Source organism: Rhinatrema bivittatum, chromosome 8 (assembly GCF_901001135.1).
Source record: "Rhinatrema bivittatum chromosome 8, aRhiBiv1.1, whole genome shotgun sequence".
NCBI classification, from domain to species: Eukaryota; Metazoa; Chordata; class Amphibia; order Gymnophiona; family Rhinatrematidae; genus Rhinatrema; species Rhinatrema bivittatum.
Genome location: NC_042622.1, coordinates 194,763,010 through 194,783,948, shown reverse-complemented (window position 1 = coordinate 194,783,948; position 20,939 = coordinate 194,763,010). Strand labels below are relative to the sequence as shown.

The window sequence follows — 20,939 nt, the reverse complement described above, 5'->3', positions numbered from 1 at the left end:
ACTGACACAGTTAAATAATGCTTTATTCTTTTCCTCCTTTGGCACTAGATTTAATTTAAACACTGGGTTTCACAGCACAGTCTGAAAATCACAGTACTTCTACACTAAAATTTTGTTTAATTAAAGCTGAGAAATATGTTGTGTTGTGGAAGAAGATTAGTTGCTTGACGCCTTTGTCTGTGTACATACACACAATAAATTACTTAGAGAAGGTTTGGATGACAAATTTCAATGCAAAGCAATCCACATGCATTACCACCACCAACATATGAACAATCAGCGTAGGGTACCAAATAACATCCACACAATAATTTAGAAATTTAGCAGCATTACAGCAGAATCTAGAAGGATTCCTACCTTGGTAACCTTGTAAATCCACAAAATGATTTCCAATCAAAATTGTGGTATTAGGGCACTCCTACCAGACATGAATAAAGGGACCCCCTTCCCCCTCTATCTCCCCAGCAAAGAGGATCCTTTTTAAAACCCAGTATATTAAAACCACTTCTACAGTTTCACAGGGGTGTAATATCAGTGATAAAAAAAAAAATTTGTACCCATTCTCCTGGATGGAAGCACTAATGGTGTTTCCTTTACGTAGCCTAAGAAAAACATCTTTCCAGGCTTCCAGGGTACAAAACCTAATCCAAATCCTTTTCCCAAACCCCTTTAAGATGATCAAGTGTGTTAAAATCAACATTCAACAACAGTAAATGACTGAAAAGAGATGCTTATTAACATAACATAAGAAATTGCCTTACTGGGTCAGACCAAGGGTCCATCAAGCCCAGCATCCTGTTTCCAACAGTGGCCAATCCAAGTCACAAGTACCTGGCAAGTACCCAAACACTAAGAAGATCCCATGCTACTGATGCAATTAATAGCAGTGGCTATTCCCTAAGTCAACTTGATTAATTGCAGTTAATGGACTTCTTCTCCTCCAAGAACTTATCCAACCTTTTTTAAACCCAGCTGCACTAACCACATCCTCTGGCAGACACTTAGGACCAATTTTTCAAAACAGGCAACACTCTACTGCATAAAGATGTTCACACTTTTTAAAGGGCCAACTCTTCAACTGTAAACATTGAAAAATAGTAATGTTGAAATGGAATTTCTCCTAAATAGTTTGTTAAGGAAAAAAAGACACATTCTCAAAAAGCTGGCCAGTTCAAAATCGGCCTCTAGAGAACACACTGAGAAATTCATCTTTGAAAAGCAATCAGGAAAATCAGGATTGTTCCCTACTGCAGAAAGAGACGAGGGAAAGGATGAGTTTTTCTTCATAGCCAAGACTCTGTATGAAACTGCCAGATCTGAAGAAACAAGAGGCTGAGATTTAGCCAACAACTTTCTTACCTTTCTGAGAGGCCCATAGGGGAACTGCAAAACATTTATTAAACACATTTTCTCTTTCCATTATGAACCAGTGCTTATCTGGGAACTCATTCAACCAAAATATAACAGTCTTCAATAGTGTGGCCCAATAATATTCCCTAGTCAGGAAGCACAAGTCCTCCCTTTTCTCTCCAACCCTTCAAAACCACATAACCAATTCTGGGCTTTTTGTCTTGCCAGTTAAAATCCAAAATCAGCTTTTTAAGTTTCTTAAAAAATAGAGTTGGGATATGGATTGGTAGCATATCAAAATAGAAATATGAATCAAGAAGGAATCTGCATTTTAACAGCGGCAATCCTGTCAAACCATGAGATTTGGAGGGGAGACCAAGCTAGATCTTAATAGCAAGGGTAAATAATTCAGTTCATAAAGCTTCTCCAGCCTTCTCAGGATATTCCATGGAGCCAGTACTCCAGTTAAAAGGCTAATACACCTCAAGTTCTCAACACACTTCTGAACTCACCCGGAGACCGAGAATCTCCATTTTGCTCTTAACCTTATAATCGGAATCCTACTGAACCCCTCGAGGGCATCCCTTATTACTGTGAAAGTTGGAAGGGGTTTGGTAACATAAAGGAGACCATCATCCACGAATCCTGTTATTACTGTCTGCTCCCTTAATACCTGAGTATGCAGGGTGTCTAAGAATTACAAATCCATGAGTTCAGAGATTCCACTGCAAGTGTAATTGGTATGAAAAGGGACAGCCCTGTATCATTCCTCTATGCAGCTAAAACATCTGAGATTGTATACCATTCACTTTTTTCTGAGGTTAGTGATTGAACCCAATTCAAGAAATCCCCCCCCCCCCAAACCAAATTGCCACAGGTCAGATACAAATATGGTCACTCAATCCCGTCAAATGCTTTCTCAGCATCTAGGGACATTAATAAAGCTTCATTCTCCATAGTACTAACTTAAGACCGTATGGCCAATCTAGTCAACCCATCCACCCAATTAATTTAGCTTTATAATTCCCATCATTCTCTTAGATCCCCCTGTATTTATTCCATGCTTTCTTGAATTCAGATACTGTTCTTGTCTCCATCTCTACCACCTCCACTGGGAGGCTGTTCCCCGCATCCACCACCACTCTCTGTAAAGAAATTTCCTAAGATTACTCCTGAGTCTACCCCCTTTCACCCTCATCCCATGACTTTTCATTCTAGAGCCTCTTGTACATGGAAACCATTGAGATATTTATGTGTCTTTATCATATCTCCCCTATCTTGTCTTTCCTACAGGGTGTCATGTTTAGATCTTTTAGTCTATCCCCATAAGCTTTAGAACAAAGCCCACTGACCATTTTAGTAGCCACCCTCTGGACCAACTCCATCCTGTTTATATTCTTTTGAAGGCATGGTCTCCAGAATCTTACACAGTATTCCAAGTAAGGTCTCATCAGGAATTTGTACAGGGGCAATATCACTGCCTTTTTCTGCTGACCATTCATCTTCCTATGCAGCTAAGCATCTTTCTGGCTTTTACCGACACGTTATCCACCTGTTTGACTACCTTAAGATTATCAGATTCAATCACCTCCAGATCCCGCTCCTCTTTCGTGCTTAGAAGAATTTCACCTCCAATACTATACCTCTCCCTTGGGATTTTGCAGCCAAAATGCATTCCCTGTACGTACCAGGATCAGTCCAGACCGCTGGGTTGTGTCTCCCTTCCAGCAGATGGAGTCAGAGAAAAAAGCTGAAAGGCACCCCCTCTTACCCTGGTGTGCCACCTGCGATCCTTCAGTATTTCTCTGACTCCAGCAGATGAGGGTGACAGAACCTACAGTCCTGATCCTTTGACTAAGAATGCCTTATAACTACTGATTCGTATAACTGCTGTTCCTTGTACATTGGTTTTATGTTATAGTTGTTGTATTTTATTCAATAAGTATTAATTTTGTTATGCCTCTTCAGTATTACCCACCCTCCCTGTTATTTGTATTTTTCGGTTAATTGTAAGGGCAATGCCCAAAAGTTCTTGTTTTTTGTGAACCGATACGATGTGCAAACGGCTATCGGTATAGAAGAGACTTTAAATAAATAAATAAATAAAAAGAAAACAAAGCAAACTAGAAATTATAAGTCCTAAGGGTGTTTGTTTCTACCAGTGGCTAAATCAAGCTGTTTAAAAAAAAAAGTACCGTTTCCCTGTATGTACCCGGATCAGTCCAGATTGTGGGTTAAGCCTCCTTTCCAGCAGGTGGAGACAGACTAAAACTGAAAGGATATCCTATATGAGGACAGAGCCTATCTTGTAACCCTTCAGTATTTGTCTTAAATGATATAATGAAGGTTTTGATTCAGAACTTTAGCTCATTTAGCCAGTCCCAGAATCCTTAGCAGGCTGCTTCACACTGACACTGCTGGGATACAGTGAACTTCTAACTGACCTCAGATTCAAGAATGTGGAAGATCTGGGAAACCTGTAAGTTCTGCAAAGCCTATAATTAAAGGCCAGAGGGCTATCAATGGTAATATCTAAACCATAATACAGTCTGTCTCCAGCAGGTGCAGCACGTCTCCCTTCGGTCTCCTGATCTAGGCTAGTCAGCCTTCTTTTTCTTCCTTCCTTCTGGGATCAAGCAAGTACCGTATTTTTCGCTCCATAAGACGCACCTGACCATAAGACGCACCTAGGATTCAGAGGGGGAAAATTAAAAAAAAAAAAAATTGTGCTAAACCGGCTCTGCGTCTGGGCGTCTTATGGAGCAAATTAGGGGAGTGCATAGTTTTTTTTTTTCTCCCCATTTTGTTTTCGGGTCTGGGGAGGGCCATTTCGGTCCACTCCCCAGATCAGAAAATTTTTCTTTCTGTGGGAACCCCCAAAACCCCCCCCCCATCCCAACCCTTTAAATTAACAACCTCCACCCCCCTGACCCCCCCAAGACCTGCCGAATTAATTTCCTGCAACCCCCCACCCTCCTGACCCCCCCAAGACCTGCCAAACGTCCCTGGTGGTCCAGCGGGGGTCCAGGAGCGGTCCGGGAACGATCTCCTGGGCGTGAGCCGTCGGCTGCCAGTAAACAAAATGGCGCCGACGGCCCTATGCCCTCACTATGTCACTGAGACCGACCGCTGCTATTGGTCGGTCTCAGTGACATAGTGAGGGCATAGGGCCGTCGGCGCCATTTTGTTTACTGGCAGCCGACGGCCCTATGCCCTCACTATGTCACTGAGTCCGACCAATAGCAGCGATCGGTCTCAGTGACATAGTGAGGGCATAGGGCCGTCGGCTGCCAGTAAACAAAATGGCGCCGACGGCCCTATGCCCTCACTATGTCACTGAGACCGACCAATAGCAGCGGTCGGTCTCAGTGACATAGTGAGGGCATAGGGCCGTCGGCGCCATTTTGTTTACTGGCAGCCGACGGCCCACGCCCAGGAGATCATTCCCGGACCCCCGCTGGACCACCAGGGACGTTTGGCAGGTCTTGGGGTCAGGAGGGTGGGGGGTTGCAGGAAATTAATTTGTCAGGTCTTGGGGGGGGGGGGTTGTAGGAAATTAAGTCGGCAGGTCTTGGGGGAGTCGGGGGGGGGGGGGGTGTTTGTTAGATTTTTGTTTGGTTTTTTTTTTATATTCGCTCCATAAGACGCACATACATTTTCCCCCCACCTTTGGGGAAAAAAAGTGCGTCTTATGGAGCGAAAAATACGGTACTTATTCCTTAGGGATTTTGTGGTTTTTTCCTTCCTGTTAAAATAAAATTAAAAGGTTAGTCAGGAAGTTGTAGAATTTTTCTTCAGGAGACAGCTCCGTCTCCTGGCTCTTGCCGGACTCAGGGGGGCTTTGCCCCTTGTGCAGTGCATAGCCTGTGCCCGTTACCGCTTCCAGGTGAGGGGACCGAGACTTGTAGTCCAGTTCTCTGAGGAGCCTCCGCCTGTGAAGGTGGCTAGACTTTCTAAGGGTTCCGATTTCTCCAGAGGGGAGGACAGGCCGTGCGGATTTGGATCTCTCCGGGATCCTGACCTCCGATCCACCGGATTCCCCTTCGCTGGACCCTCTCCTTGTGGATATTGACGAGCCCACCCCAGTTGAGGGGGATGGTCCTCAGATTATTTTGGAGGGAGGAGCTTGATCATTTATCCCTCATGTTCTGACGGAGCTCGGTATTGAGGCGCCGCAGCTGAGCTCGGAGGCTACCAAGGAGGACCCCGTTCTCTCGGGGCTTCGGGCCCCTCCTAAAGCTTTTCCTTTTCACCCTATGCTCCTACAACTCGTGACCCGAGAATGGGAGGCTCCCGAGGCCAGCCTTCGGGTGGGGCGAACCATGGAGAAGCTCTACCCGCTGCCAGACCAGTCCTTGGCCGTCCTTAGGGTCCCAAAAGTGGATGCGGTCGTTTCAGTCATCATTAAGCGGATGACCGTTTCAGTTGCAGGGGCTGCCGCTCTTAAGGATCTTCAGGATAGGAAAACTGGAGGTCCTTCTTAAGAGGATTTTTGAGGTCTCGGCGCTTTGCGTTAGGGTGGCGGTCTGCAGTAGCCTCATGCAAAGGGCGACTCTTCATTGGGTGCAACAGTTGCTCACCATGTAGGAGTTGCCTCCAGCGGAAGCGGAGCAGGCAGTTCGCGTGGAGGCGGCTGTGGCTTACACAGCGGATGCCTTGTATGGTCTTCTTTGGGTGTCCTTGCGCACTCTGGCTTTGGCGGTCTCGGTTAGAAGGCTTCTGTGGCTCCGCAACTGGTCGGCCGATGTTTCCTCCAAGGCCCAGCTAGGCAATCTTCCCTTTAAAAGGAAATTCTTGTTCGGGGATGATCTGGAAGCCCTTATCGAATCCATAGGGGACAATAAGATGTACAAGTTGCCGGAGGGCAAATTTCGAACCTCCAGGGCTTTTGGGTTGGCGCGCCCTCTGTTCTGGGGACAGCACAAGTTTCGACAGGGCAGGGCTCCAGCCTTCACTCCATGTCAGCCGTCGACGAGGTCTCAGGCTTGGTCTCATTCCTTTCGCGGCTGCAGGCCTCTCCGCGATGGGGGTCCTCAGGGATATTCCGGGGGCAAGTCCTCCCAATGAAGGTGTCCTGGCCCATTCCTCTGTTCCAGTGATAGGCGGCCGCCTATCTCTCTTCTTCGAAGAGTGGGTCAAGATTACGCCAGACCAGAGGGTTCTAAGCTTCATCGAACATGGCTATGCTTTGGATTTTGCACGCCTGTTGCGGGATGTGCTCTTGATGTCGCACTGCGGGGCCCCCACAAAACGGACCGGTGATTCAAACCGTGGGCCGGTTGAACGTGCTGGGAGCCATTGGCCTGGTCCCACCGGAGGAGTTCAGGACCGGCAGATACTCCATATATTTCATGGTTCCCAAGAAGGAGGGCTCCTTCCGCCCGATCTTGGATCTGAAGAAGATGAACAAAGCGCTTTGGGTACCCCGTTTTTGCATGGAAACTCTCCGTTCAGTCATTGCAGCCGTCCACTCCGGCGAATATTTGGCTTCTTTAGACCTGACGGAAGCGTATCTTCACATAGGGATCCGCGAACAGTATCGACAGTTTCTCAGGTTTATGATTCTGGGCGAGCATTATCAGTTTCAGGCCCTCCCGTTCGGATTGGCAACAGCTCCCCGTGTCTTCACCAAAGTAATGGTGTTAGTAGCTGCGGCTCTTAGGCGGGAGGGGATTTTGGTTCATCCCTATTTGGACGATTGGCTCATCCGCGCAAAGTCGGAGGAGCTTTGCAGGGCAGCGGTTCAGTCTGTAGTGGACCGGCTTCAATCCCTCGGTTGGGTCATCAATTTTGCCAAGAACCAATTAGTTCCATCCCAGGTGCTGAACTTCTTGGGTGCTCGGTTCGACACATCGGTCGGCAAGGTTTTTCTCACGCAGGAGCAAATCAGCAAGTTAACGGCGCAGATCTGGCGGCTGTTATCTCTACCACTACCCCGGGTTTGGGATTACTTGCAGGTGCTTGGTTCTGTGGCGTCTACTCTAGAGTTAGTCCCTTGGGCCTTTGCTCATATGAGACTCTTGCAGAGGGCGTTACTTTCTCGTTGGGACCCGAAGTAGGAAGAGTTCCAGATCCGATTGCCACTCTTGGAACCTGCCAAGTCCAGTCTCCATTGGTGGTTAATTCCAGCCCACGTGCAGCGCTGGATGGACCTGGAGGAGCCCCAGTGGGTGATCGTGACGACAGACGCCAGCCTCTCTGGCTGGGGTGCGGTTTGCCGATCAAGGGTGGCACAGGGCCGATGGACAGCAGCAGGCGAAATGGTCCATAAATCGCTTGGAAACCAGGGCAGTACGTATGGCGTTGTGCAGTTTCCTCCCCCTGGTGAGCCATCTATCAGTGCAAGTATTGTCCAACAATGCGACAACGGTGGCTTACATCAATCGTCAGGGGGGAACTTGAAGTTGTCCATTGGCATTGGAGGCCAACCAGCTAATGCTCTGGGCGGAGCGCCATCTGGTCCACCTAGCAGCTTCTCATATAGCCGGGGTTGACAATGTTCAGGTGGATTTTCTCAGTCGCCAGCATCTAGATCCCGGAGAGTGGGAACTTTCCGATGAGGCGATGCATCTCGTGACTCGTCGGTGGGGTGTTCCTTGCCTGGACCTGATGGCGACTCAGAGAAATGCAAAGGCGGCTCGGTTCTTCAGTTGCAGGAGGGAACACGGGGCAGAAGGTGTCGACGCTCTGGTCCTGCCGTGGCCTCGCAACATTCTGCTGTACGTCTTTCCTCCCTGGCCGCTGGTGAGCAAAGTTGTGCGAAGGATAGAAGCTCACACAGGCTCAGTCGTTCTCGTGGCTCACGTGGCCATGGTTTGCAGATCTGATCAACTTAGTGGTGGACGGTCCTCTTCGGCTCGGTCATCTACCGAATCTTCTTCGTCAAAGTCCAGTATTTTTCGATCAAGTGGATCACTTTTGTCTAGCGGCTTGGCTTATGAGAGGCGGCAGTTGAGGAAGAAAGGTTATAAGGATTTGGTTATTTCCACCCTTCTGCAGGCGCGAAAAGCGTCTACTTCGCTCACCTGTGTTCGAGACTGGAAGGTTTTCGATTCCTGGTGTAGCAGGTTGAATGTGTCCCCGCGACGCGCATCAATTGTCCATATTCTGGCGTTCTTATACGAGGGTCTGAAGAAAGGCTTGGCGTGCAGTTCTGTCAGGGTTCAAGTAGCGGCCTTGGGATGTTTGCGGGGAAAGATTGACGGGACATCCTTGGCGCCTCATCTGGATGTAACGTATTTCCAGAGAGGTGCTAAACATTCTAACCCTCCGGCTCGTCCAGTGTGTCCTTCTTGGAGTTTGAATCTGATTCTCCGTGGCTTGTGCGGTCTTCCGTTTGAGCCTTTGAAACAAGCCACCTTGAAAGACTTGACACTTAAGGCGATTTTCCTGGTGGCTATCACTTCAGCACGGCGCATCTCTGAGCTTCAAGCATTGTCCTGTAGGGAGCCTTTTCTCAGGATTTCGGATTCAGGGGTGTCCCTTAGGATGGTGCCCTCCTTTCTACCGAAGATCGTGTTAGAGTTTCATTTGAATCAGACCGTGGAGTTGCCTGCCTTCACGGATTTGGATCGGAATTCGCCTCAGACTCACGACTTGCGAAGATTAGATGTGCGGTGGATTCTGCTTCGCTTTCTGGAGGTCACTAATGCTTTTCGTTTGTCTGATCATCTGTTTGTCTTATGGAGTGGTCCTAAGAAAGGACATAAGGCAACTAAAGCCACTATTGCCCGATGGTTGAAGGAAGCCATAACTTTGACATATATATGTCTTGGGCGCTCAGTAATGGATGGTTTGAAAGCGCATTCAATCCGTTCTCAGGCGGCATCTTGGGCAGAGAATCAGTTTGTTTCACCGCAGGATATTTGCAGAGCGGCTACTTGGAAATTTTTACACACTTTTGCTAAGCATTACTGTTTGGACATCTGTGCTCCGGATGGCGACTGTTTTGGCAGTAGTGTTCTTCGAGCGGGACTCTTCAGGTTCCACCCCATTTAGGGCAGCTTGGGTACATCCCAGTGGTCTGGACTGATCCTGGTACATACAGGAAAAGGAAAATTGGTTCTTACCTGCTAATTTTCATTCCTGTAGTACCAAGGAGTTGCGTCGGTCAGGCTCAGACGACTTCGCCCGACATGTCTCACCTTTCTCTCAGCTTTCTCCACCAGTCTCGGGAGTATGGCATCCGTGGCGTTTCCTTGCCGCACCCTCCGGCTTCCCCGGAGCGGCTCTGGTGCGGCGTTCGGCCATCTTGACCCGAGGCCTCCTAGGGCGTGTGCGCGTCCCTACCTTTGTAGCAGTGTTGGCGTGAACCTCAGGGGCGTCCCCCTCGAATGACGTCACTGCTTCCACATATTTAAGGTTGCCCATTTGCTGACTCTCGCCGAGTTAGCAAGGATCGGTATGCCCCGGTCTGAAGCTACTCTGCCGCTTCTATCCACTGGAAGCTATCTTCACCCTTCGGGGTTCTCTAACCTGGGTACCCGCTCCTCGGGGGCCCTCTGCTTATTTACAGGTGCCTATCCTCTTACAGGTACTCGCTCCTCGAGGGCCTGTGTGTCTATCCTGGTGCCTGCTCCATTCTTCAACCTGCTGGAAATCCATCTATCAGCTACAGAGAGTGAGCGCAACTTCTACCAGTCTGTCTCTCATCAGTTCCTCGCTACCTCTCTGCATCAGGCCCTACACCACCATTGTGGAACGGGTCTCCTCTGCCGCGGACCACGGACTGCTAACACCTATCCTCTCTACTGCTCTTTGGGATTCTCTCTACTCAGCTACGGGAGTGTGTTTAACATCTGCCAGTCTGTCTCTCCTACAGTGCCTTATTGGACATCTGCATCGGGGCCTTACACCACCATTGTGGGACGGGTCTCCCTCGCCAAGGATTACAGACTGCTACCAGCTAACCTGCCGTCTACTGCCACCTCTGGTGGTCATCCTAGCTGTACAATAAAAGAAACTATCTCTGTGTTTGTGCTATTGAGTCTAGCCCAGTGCATCAGTCTCCCTACGGGGCTCCTCCCCTTAGGAGATAACATCACTGTTGCCCCTGAGAATCCACCAAACACCTCGATATCATAACACAAGGATCCGTCCAGACGCCCGCCCATGGAATCTGGAGAGTCTGTTCGGTATTGTTTTCATTCTGCAGAATATTCTCACGTGGACAGCATTCACATTGCATATGGAAGTACTCCCTCCATGTACATAAGTTCCAGAAGTTATGCAGTTTTTTCATTAGGTGGTTTGATATAGCCATTGGTTCTTATGTTGAGGTTATGATATGTTTCATTCTGCTATGTTATGGATTATATTGAAAGATTGCAGGTGGCACACCAGTGTAAGAGGGGGTGCCTTTCAGCTTTTTTCTCTGACTCCATCTGCTGGAAGGGAGACACAACCCAGCGGTCTGGACTGATCCTTGGTACTACAGGAACGAAAATTAGCAGGTAAGAACCAATTTTCCTTTTCTCTGCATGTTTTAGCATTAAATTGTAGTTGCCAGATCCTGGACCATTCTTCAAGCTTTACTAGATCCCTCTTCATGTTTTCCACACCTTCCTGGCTGACTCCCCTGTTGCAGATTTTAGTATCATTGAAGACAAATCTTTCCTGGCAGGCCTATTGTGGAGAAAAACTGTTATAATTTAATAAAAAAATTGGTCTATAAAAACTACCCTCAACCAGATCCTTGACTGTCATATATATAGCAGAGATAGAGGAACAAGCAACAGAGCCCCTTGTAAAACATTATTATATACTGCTGCCAATCTGGGAGCAAGCAAGTCTGAGAAGTTCCTAAAGGGAGAAATTATCTTCACTGGGACATTTGCCAAGGTACAAATTTTGAACTGTGTTTTGAACCTCTAAAGTAGAAATCAGTTCCTCAATTCTCCTAATAACAAAGGGAAAAAAAAAAAAGACCGCGGTTAAGCCCGCCCACACCAGCCCGACGTCATCTGAGCGCCCTGGAGCCCTTTAAGGGCACTCGACGGCGCTAGGCACGCCCTTTCACCCCCTGCTCCTTCACTGGCCAGGTCGGCCCTCCCTGCGCTCTCGGAGCTGACCCGTTGGGGTCAGGGGAGGTGGATCTGAGGCAGGGAAGGTCCACCCTTTGTGTGCCCCTTTGTGCGCCCCTTCGTGCGCACCAGGAAGCGGATAAGCTAGCCTCCCTTCCCCTAGCTATCTGATTCCCTCCCAAACCCAAGCTCTCCAGCAGACGGACGCACACTCGGCACTCTCAAACAACTTGCTATCAGGCGGACGCTCCCTAAAATCCCACCTTCTTCCAGCATTCTTCCAGCAATCAGCCGCTTCCGGCACTCATCCAGGCTCATTCAACATTGACTCCTCTCCAGCAAACAATTCCTCCTCTGGATCTCAGCCTCCCTTCAGCCACCCAGAAGTAGACAGCATACACAACTCACAACAAACTCCCTGCCATCCAATAATCAGCCCTTCTCAGCCTTCAGTCCAGCTCTGCCTCTCACCGGACGGACACCAACCCCTCATCACTCCCAAGCAACCGTTCAACTCTATCTTCAGACTGACTCCTGTGCATCAGACAGACTTCTCATCTGACGAACACCTACTCAACTCTCGCAAGCGACCCACAACACTCTCAACCAATCTCCTCATCATAAAGATGTGACCCCCCTCCCCCGCTCTGACTCCAGCCAACCACTACAGAGGAAAGCTCATTCAACTCTCTCAAACAGCTCACTACACTCAAGCAATCCCCAACACTCTCATCCTACTCACCAACATTCTTCTCCAAGGCCAGCTCTAAGACAGGAGACTCAAAGACCACAAACAGCAGCTCACACACTCAACAACCCTCCTTTTCTATACCCTCTGAGAAGGCACCATGCTAACCTATCCCATCCCTATCATCCATCATCACCACTACCACCACTCGAAGCTTTCACAACGACCCCCGATCCATACAACCAGATCACTCATCCCAATCATGACATCACCCCTCACCCAGCTATTAGGACTCACGATATTCTCTCTAACCCTCTTCAACGCACAGTGTCTTACAAAGAAAACCCACATCCTTAACGATTATCTCCTTGACTCAAAACCAGATGTCTGTGCCATTACAGAAACCTGGTTCAAAAGCTCTGACATTCCCCTGATAAACCAATTACCGATACACCTCTATGACATTTTCTCAATTCCAAGACATAAAAAAAGAGGTGGCGGTCTTCTCCTTGCCACCAAAAAAGAACTCAATCTCAGTCAGCAACCAGTCAAGACCTCATCCAACAATCTGGAACTGGGTCTGGGTCTGTTCAAGTCAAAACAAATTCAAATTCTCCTAGTTTACGCACCACCAGGATTGCCAGACACCGATGCCTCCCCCCTCATAGAAGCTATTGCCAAACATATCAACATAGACTCGCCAGCTATGATACTGGGGGACTTCAACTTTACATGTTGACGCATCACCACATGCTCCCAATTGTGAAGCCTTCCTCTCCACACTTGGGGCTATGAACTTTGAACAAATCATTAATAAACCCACCCATAATAAAATTTATGAAGACCTCATCTTCGTAAATTCCAGCCTATCATACAACACTCCAGTCTGCACCCCTGTCCCCTGGTCTGACCATTCTTTGATATCAGCTACCCTCACGACCCAAGGAAACCCGACCCACCCTCAACCTATCTCTACCATCCACTTCAGGAAATCATGTGCGTCCGACACTCTCGGTGAATATCTATCCAAAGAACTCACTAGCTTGGATACCACTAATCCCAACTCAGCCCTTCTATCCTGGCACAACATCACCGAGTCAATAGCCAATAAACTATACCCCAAAGCGACAAAAACAATCAACCCGACTCAAAAAAGGAAACTATCTTGGTTTTCACCTGAACTAAAGGGAATGAAGCAAGACCTCAGACATAAGGAAGGCATATGGCGCAAGAACTCCAACAACATTAAATCAAATTTGATCATATTATGATCACTATTGCCAAGCGGCCCCACCACCGTTACCTCTCTCACCAAGTCCTGTGCTCCACTGAGAATTAGATCTAAAATTGCTCCCTCTCTCGTCGGTTCCTGAACCAATTGCTCCATAAAGCTATCATTTATTCCATCCAGGAACGTTATCTCTCTAGCGTGACCCGATGATACATTTACCCAGTCTATATTGGGGTAATTGAAGTCTCCCATTATTACTGCACTACCAATTTGTTTAGCTTCCCTAATTTCTCTTAGCATTTCACTGTCCATCTCACCATCTTGACCAGGTGGACGGTAGTATACCCCTATCACTGTAGTCTTCCCTGATACACAAGGGATTTCTACCCATAAAGATTCAATTTTGTATTTAGTCTCATGCAGGATGTTTATCCTGTTGGACTCTATGCCATCCCGGACATAAAGCGCCACACCTCCTCCCGACTGCTCCTCTCTGTCGGATCAGTCCAGACTCCTGAGTTATTCATCCCTGCTAGCAGATGGAGTCAGAGAAAGTTTTACTGACACTGCCTCATAAACCCCAGTGACTGCAGTTCCTCAGTATTTCTCTGTCTCCAGCAGATGGTAGAGGTGCAAATCTGCAGTCTGGATTTGTTTGAAGAAAAAAAAAGAGGATTTGGTTCCCTGAGGTGGGTTCTTTCGTGGGCCATCCCTCGGGTGGAGCAGGGTGAGTGGGGGAGGGGGGGGGGGGTGGTAATCCCTGTCCAGACTCAGCCCTCCTTGACAGTGGGAGAGGTAGATAGCAAGGAGTCCTGGTTCCCTCTCCCACTCTGGGCCCTTCTCTCCCTCAGCCTCCTATCTCCAGAAGCAGGGGAGTGGTTCTTTCCCCTTTTTTAGTTGTGGCCTGTTTCTTTAGTTTAAAAAAAAAAAAAAGAGACTTGAAACAGGGAGATCGGCAACAACGGAGGCTCTGTGCAGGGCTGAAAAACAGGTAAGTACTTGTTTTCCTGCCGAGAGGCAAGCTAGAGGGAGCAGGCCGAATTGCCTGCCTTCATTGGGGTCGGGTGAGTGCTGAATTTCAGCACTGGGACAGCGGCGAGTGCAGTTGCGGTGGCTCTGTTTATTTTTAGGCCTGACCGCCTCGATATGCCGGCTCTCAAACTTTGTCGCGAAACTTTGCTGCGGCTGCGGTTTGAGGCAAACTCGCTTCGATGCAGCCTCGAATGGCACGAAGGTACAGGCAGCTGGGACAGCTTCAGGGGGGAGGGTCAGAGGAGCCTGTGGCCATTTTGGCAGCACATACTGAAGTGCTGGCTACCATTTCTGAGCCCTGGGATTCTACCCTCATGCTTTTGCCTGTGGGAATGGACCTGCTGGTGGCAGGGGACAGGGAGGGGCTCGTGAAGAAGCTGATCAGGAGGCTTTGTCCACAGGGTTTGTGAAGAGGAGGGAAATGTGTTAGATAGTATATTATAGTTATTAGTTCATTTGAGAGTTGGTATGAGCAGATGACTTGGGGGTCCGTGAAGAATTTGCGAAACAGTAAAGTTTTTAGGTCTTTTTTGAAGGTTTTTATGTTGTGTTGAGTTCTAGGAAGGAGCTGGGACAAAGAGACTCTTGCTTAGAAAGTTCCAGACAGCCAAAAAGGCTAGAGGGCCTGCGGAGTCAGGATGGTTTCTGCGTATGCTGGGACTCTGGTGTGCCCCGGAGGAGGACGATTCGTTGGGTAGCCTAGATGATCCTGAGCAGCTTCAAGGGGCTCCGGTGGGACCGGATGAGGACCCTGTTGGTGCCCTGGGAGATCCAGGGCAGGACCCGGACCGGGATCCATTGGATGTTTTGGGAGACCCCATGCAGGTTCTGTACGCTCAGGACCCGGATGATGTTCTGTTCACGGAAGGAGATGACTTGCCAGTGGTTCGGCTGTTCAAAGCCGCCCAGGAAGACTCAGACAAGAAGGGGGTGATCCAGCTCCTGGAGGGATTGTGGGGATCTCCTATCACTTTTTCCTGTTGCCAAAGCAGGTGAAGAAGTTGGTGGATCGGGAGTGGGAATCTCCCAAGGCGGGCCTGAAAGTTGCTAGGGCTATGGGGAAGCTATATCCCTTGCCGGAACAAAGGAGAATTCCCAAGGTGGATGCAGCCATGTCAGCAGTTATTAAAAAGACGACCATCCTGTTAACGGGAGCAGCGACTCTCAAGGATGTCCAGGATAAGAAGCTGGAAATCCTGCTCAAGCGGCTCTTTGAAGTCTCAGCTTTGACTGCTCAAGCAGTGGTGTGCAGAGGTCTGGTGCTGAGAAGCCTGTTTGCCTTGGCGCAGAAGGCACATGACAAGCGTTCAGGAATGGCGTCTGAAGCAGCGCAGGCGGCCTGTTTTAGAGGCGGGGGTAGCTTATGTGGCTGATGCTCTGTATGATATGGTCTCGGCGTTGGTGGTGCAAAGGCTCCTGTGGCTGGGAAATTGGTCAGCAGACGTGTGGTCTAAAGCCCAGCTGTCAAATCTCCCCTTCAGAGGGAAGCACCTCTTCGGGGAAGACTTAAAGCAGCTCATGAAGCAGTTGGGAGAGTCAAAAGGCAATAAATTACCTGAGGATAGGAAGGGTCCTAGGAAATCCTTTCTGCCCGAGCTCGTTTTCAAGAGGCTAGAAGATTTCGGGCAGGCAGAGCCCGTCCGCCGGCATTGTAGAAACAAAGTTCGGGCAGACAGCAGCCCTTTCGGAATCAGTGTAGATCCCCAAGGACAGTGTGTCCTAAGATGGGAGTGGAAGTAAGGTTGGATGAAGGTGTGTTTGGTCCGCTCCTCTCTGGAATCTTTCAAAGGGAGGCTCCCACTCTTTTACAAGGAGTGGACCAGAATCACGTCGGACCGGTGGGTCCTGGAGGTGATAAGAGACAGTTACATCTTAGAATTTTCTTGGCTGCTCAGAGATGCCTTTGTAGTCTCCCGCTGTGTCTTCCGGTGCAGATGAGGGGTACGGGACATGCTACAGTGCTTACAACTTCTGCACGCCATTGTTCCAGTGCCTCTTTAAGAGAGAGGGCAGGATAGGTATTCTGTGTTCTTCGTGGTGTCAAAGAAAGGGGGGACTTTTCTGCCCATTCTCGATCTGCAGAAGGTAAATGAGGCTCTCCAGGTGCCACATTTTCAGATAGAGATGCGCACAGGGGATAGCGGTGGTGCGCAAAGGGGAGTGTCTAGCGTCCTTGGACTTATCAGAGGCCTATCTTCATAACCCCATTCGGCCCAAGCATCAGAGGTTCTTGAGGTTCATACTTCTGGGAGAACATTTCCAGTTTTGAGTTCTTCCCTCTGGGTTGGCGACGGCACTGTGCACATTCACAAAGGTGATGGTGGTAGTGGCGGCAGCACTTAGGAAGGAGGGTGTCCTGGTCCACCCATACCTGGACAATTGGCTGATACGAGCGAAGTTCAGCAAGATGGAATGTGGTCGCTCAGTCCAGCGTGTACTTCAGCTTCTGGTGGTGTTGGGCTGGGTGACGAACCTTGCAAAGAGTCATCTGAAGCCAACTGAAACTTTGGAGTATCTGGACACACTCTTCAATACACGGCTGGGTAGATGTTCCTGACTTCAGAGAGAGTCCTCAAGCTGCAGAGTCAGGTTCTTCGGTTGCTGAGCCTGTCTGTGCCCAAAGTCTGGGATTATCTGCAGGTCCTGTGGTCCATGGCTTCTATGCTGGATTTAGCACCATGTACTTTTTCTCACATGCATCCTCTGCAGGGGGCTTTGTTATCCTGTTGGAATCCGCTGTCGGAAGAATGTCAGCTTCCTTTACCATTGCCAGAGAATGCCAGGTCCAGTCTTTCGTGGTGGCTATCGCGGCACAATCTGGAGAAGGGAATGGATCTGGAAATAACCGACTGGGTATTGGTAACCACAGATGCCAGCCTTTCTGGATGGGGGGTGATTTGTCAAAAAAATCAGCCCAGGGTCAGTGGTTGCCGAAGAAGCGACTTGGTCAATCAATCAACAGGAAACCAGGTTGGCGTGCAAGGCCTTGTTGGCATTTCTTCCGCTCGTTTGGGACAAATCAGTGTGAGTATTCTCGGATAATACAACAATGGTAGCCTTTATCAATCGTCAAAATGGAACGAAGAGTCATCTAGTGGCGCTGGAGGTGCAGAGGCTGTTCTTGTGGGCAGAGAAACATCTGATGAGACTAGCTGCTTCTTATCTGGCTGGAGTGGACAATGTGCAGGCAGCCTTCCTCAGCAGGCAGCGCCTGGATCCGGGGAGTGGGAGTTGTCGGCGGAAGCCTTCGCGTTGTTGCAAGCAAGGTGGGGCAAACCAGTGATAGACCTCATGGTGACTCCAGCAAATGTGAAAACGGATTGCTTTTTCAGTCGCAGACGGGAAGTCAGATCAGAGGGCATCAATGCTCTCATGCAACCTTGACTGACACATCTCTTACTGTACATGTTTCCTCCATGGCCACTCGTAGGACAGGTGCTGTGGCACATAGAGATTCATCCGGGCAGAGAGATTCTGGTAGTGTCTGAGTGGAACTTCTGTGTCTGGCAGTGGATGGGCCTGTTTGCTTGGCTCATTTCTCAGGATTACTTCAACAGGGACCCATATTTTCAGACCAGGAGATCACTTCTGTCTAGCAGCTTGGCTTTTGAGAGGCAGCAGCTCTATTTTGAAGGGATATTTGGAGCCGGTGATTGCAACTTTGCTTCAGGCGAGGAAACCTTCCGCTTCACTGGCTTATGTCTAGGTGTGGAGAGTATTCAAATCCTGGTGTTTGCTGAATAGTGCAGTCCTTAAAAGTGGACATTCCGCAGATCTTGGCCTTGCAGAGCGGGTTGATTAAGGGGTTAATATATAATTCCTTTCAGGTCCAGGTAGCAGCTTTGGGTTCCTTGCGTGGTAGGATTCAGGAAAGATAGCTGGCATCTCATCCGGATATGGCTCATTTCCTGAAAGAGGCAAAGCATCTGTATCTCTGGTATGGAAGATCTGTCCGGCATGGAATTTGAATTTGGATCTTCGGATGTTGTTTGGCCCTCCTTTTGAGCTAATGCAGAGGGCATCGAAGGATTTAACCGTGAAGACTGTTTTCCTGGTGGACTTTTGTTCGGCTAGGCGAATACCTGAGCTGCAAGCATTGTTGTGTAGGGACCTTTTCCTGCATTTTTCAGAAGATAGGGTTTCTTTACGCACGGTTCCTTCTTTTTTGCCGAAGGTAGTATCCTCTTTTCACCTTAATCACGTGGTCTAGCTTTTGCCTTTATGAACTTGACAGCGATTCTTCGATGGCTAGGGAACTTCACTTATTGGATGTGCATCATATCCTTTTGCGATATCTCAAGGTGATAAATGCCTTTTGCAGATCGGATCATCTGTTTGTCCTGTTCAATGGAGCAAAAAAGGGAAATAAGGCTTCCAAGGACACTATTGCTCGCTGGTTAAAAGAGACTATAGCTTCAGCTTACGTCTGTAAGGGCTGGCAGGTGCCAGAGGGGTTGCGAACACATTCCACTAGGGTGCAGGCGACCTCGTGGGCGGAGTGTCAACTGCTTTTTCTGCAGGAGATCTGTCGTGTGGCGACGTGGTCTTCTCTTCACATGTTTACCAAACATCACTGCTTAGATGTGTGGGCTCCAGAGGAAGCAATGTTTGGTGAGAGTGGGTCTTTCAGGTTCCCGCCCAGAATAGAGGGGCTTGGGTACATCCCACTCATCTGGACTGATCTGGGGTATGAACAAGAGAGGAAAATTGATTCTTACCTGCTAATTTTTGTTCCTGAAGTACGATGGATCAGTCTAGAGCCCCGTCCCCATCTGTCAAAAGACCTCCAGCTGATTAAGCTGGCATGTGATATAATCAGAATAATGAAACTGTACATAGTTTGGTATATGTTGGTGTTACATCAAGGGGGCCTAATTTGCAGGGGGCTCCAACTTTAAGTCTCTGTTCGCCCAAGATTTATTGGGGTTTTGTTAAGGTAGACATCTTGGCTTGGGTATAGGTCAATATTGAGGGACTGCAGGTGGCGCTCTTGGTTATGTAGCAGTACCTCAAAGTTTTGTCCTCTGACTGCATCTACTGGTCGGGATGCATAAACCCTCTCATCTGGACTGATCTGTGGTACTTCAGGAACAAAAATTAGCAGGTAAGAACCAATTTCCCTCTAACCTTCAGCCTTTAAAACCTTGAACATGAATATCTTAAGAACACTTCAACATAACAGGAACATGATCAGACCACTCAATAAGGCCTGCCTCAGCAAAAACACATCGTCCCCAATCCAGATGTCTCCATGAAAAAGTCTATTCTGGAATAAGAAATATGTAAGAGAAAATTAAAAAGTAAAATCTTTATTTGGGTGTAAGTATTGCCATGGAGCCACCAGCCCACTGTCATACCATAATTGTTCAAACAAGCCAGGCCTGTTCTTTCTAGCAGGAGAAAGGATCAAATTAAAATCGCCTCCCCTATGAATAACCTATTCTCAGCAAAGGACAGGAGATCAGAGAAACGTGTAGTGATAAAGTGAGTTTAATTAACATACAGGGGGCCACCATACCCATAACAAAAATGCGATGTCCATAGGGATCTCTTCTATCCACTAGGAAAGGAAAATTCCTTCCCAACAAAAAACCATCCCTCCCTTCTTTACCGTAGCCAAGGCAATGTATTTACTTTTAAGAGGGAACGCCCTATCTTGCTTATAATGTCTCTTGCACAAAGCCTTATTCCGAAATGTTTCCTTAAGAAAAAGACCCCTTTTAACTGATTAGTTGAGCCCTTTTACATTTAGAAAACAAGAAGAATACTCAAAAGAAGTTGAATAGCATAGCATCAATTAGGCACGTGTATTTGTTTCATTCATTTCGTTATTTATGAAACAGACTTTATAGTACAAGCATAACAGATAGTATGCGTGTACTTTTAATAACTCAAGTTATGCGCACACTATCTGCTTTTGCATGTGTACTATAAAGCTTGTGAGGTAGCCTCATAACTCTGAAACTAATGAAACAAATGCATATCCCTAGCAACAATGAAACATCTGCAATAGTCCCAGGCATGGTCATTAAAATAAATGTTAAACAAAGTAAAATTCATGTAAATGAATAAAGAATAAAATGTGAATAGTCCCAAAGAAATAAGACCCTCCCAACCCAAATTCCCAGGGATCCAAGTCTGGCACACAGTACCAGCCTTGAACCCAACCCCTCAGATAAGAAAAACAAAAATCCCTTCCCTGGCCCATAACATTCCATTCCAATGAGAAGAAAACAAAAGAAAGGGAAACCATCCACAAAAAATGTAAGAGCCTATAGCGGAAACCAAGAAAAGCCAGCAAAAAGATAACGGGAAAAAGAAGCCTTGAACTCAAACCCTGCCTTCCATGCAGATCCCTACGGACCAAATACAGGTAGAAAGTAAAACTATAAAAAAGTAGAAATCCAAGAAGCAAGAGATGGGAAGCATCCATCACAAAGAGTAACAAACCAAAGTCCCAAGTAAAAAAAACAAAAAAAAAACCATAAACAAGATGCAAGACAACAAAATGTAAACCAAAAGCAAGAATACAATCGATTCCCCATCTCATCAAGTAGCTCAACCAAGAAGTGCAAGAGCATTTAACCAGTTCAGCCAGGAGCAGAATGCTTCATTT

The 20,939-nt window shown here is 47.9% G+C and overlaps 1 protein-coding gene across 2 annotated transcripts in view; it reads left to right on the top strand.

The window, feature by feature from the left end:
* NCBP3 (nuclear cap binding subunit 3) overlaps nucleotides 1–20,939 on the top strand; it is a 118,850-nt gene that overhangs the window by 8,831 nt on the left and 89,080 nt on the right. The window lies entirely within an intron of this gene.